Source organism: Bison bison, unplaced genomic scaffold, assembly GCF_000754665.1.
Source record: "Bison bison bison isolate TAMUID 2011002044 unplaced genomic scaffold, Bison_UMD1.0 scf7180017864042, whole genome shotgun sequence".
In the NCBI taxonomy this organism is placed as follows: domain Eukaryota; kingdom Metazoa; phylum Chordata; class Mammalia; order Artiodactyla; family Bovidae; genus Bison; species Bison bison.
In genome coordinates this window covers 1,751,996-1,753,136 of record NW_011494614.1, presented here as the reverse complement: position 1 = coordinate 1,753,136, position 1,141 = coordinate 1,751,996, and the positions used below count along the sequence as shown (strand labels likewise).

The following is a 1,141-nucleotide window of genomic DNA, read 5'->3' as shown; positions in this document are numbered from 1 at the left end:
ATAAAATTAATGTATGGATGATTAATTGACAAAATGACTTGAAGATAGCATGACCCAACCCTATCTAAAGAAAACTACAAGTTTTTTTTTTTTTCCTTAAAACTTATCCTCACTTACCACTACCATTCCTGTAACTGTCTTGAAACTATTGTGTATATTTTGCCTATAATCATACTTTGTTTTTATACTTTACTATGATTGGTGAATATTTACCATGTGTCAGGGAAAATAAATGATATATATTAGGATAAATATAGCAGAAGTCTTCACTGTAGCAAGATTTAAGATTAGGGAAACTAATTTTTTCAAAGATACATAGTTATTTTGCTTTGATTTAAACCTAAATTTATCCAAAGCTAAAATTGTGATATTGTTCCTTAAACTCACAAATCTCAAAATATATCCTGTAGACTATAACTGATTAGCTAGCTATATGTATTATTTATAGATTTTCTTCTAGCCAATTAATATACTTATCTTTTATCCTAATGCCTAGCTGTAAATAAATTGGCGAAGCCATGAATGATAAAGCTCCATGGATTCCATCCTCCATATAGTCATGAGAAACTTTAACTCCAACATTTTGAATTCATGAGACATACATAAGCCCATCATCTCTTATAATATCATGTTGACAGGTGAGGATGTAAGTTATGGGCAAATTTTGCAGCTGGGAATCATTGACTGCCAAGAGTGATAACCTACTATCCAAAAGTGCTGAATACAAAGGATTGAGTCTTCCAAGAATTGGTTCTGTATATATATGGTTCCTCTTATACTCTTCAGGAAGGAAGGTACTCCAATTAACCGGGTTGAACAGATGCCTTGGCCCATGAGGCATGTGTTGATTTTTCGTCATTGCCTGAGGGAGTGCTTTATCCTGAGTCAAATACAGGCATGCAAGTTCTAATGCCAGTTTCTTTGACAGAAATGGACCGTGCTCATTTTCTCTGTGAGAAGGAATGGAGATATCAAGGACCTGTAAGCCAGGGTAAATTAAAGCTTGTGCTTTCAGTTTATTTTTGAATTCTGGATCATTCTGTATCTGAAAAAAACTGTATAATAAAATGTGAATGAATCAAAGGCTTCAAAACTACAGCAGTAGCAGCCTTTCCTCCAATCATATCAGCTGTGATGATGT

At 33.7% G+C, this 1,141-nt stretch overlaps 1 pseudogene; it reads right to left on the bottom strand.

The window, feature by feature from the left end:
• Positions 1-442: 442 nt before the first annotated feature.
• The window catches only part of LOC104985312, a 10,304-nt pseudogene continuing 9,605 nt past the window's right edge, over positions 443-1,141 (bottom strand).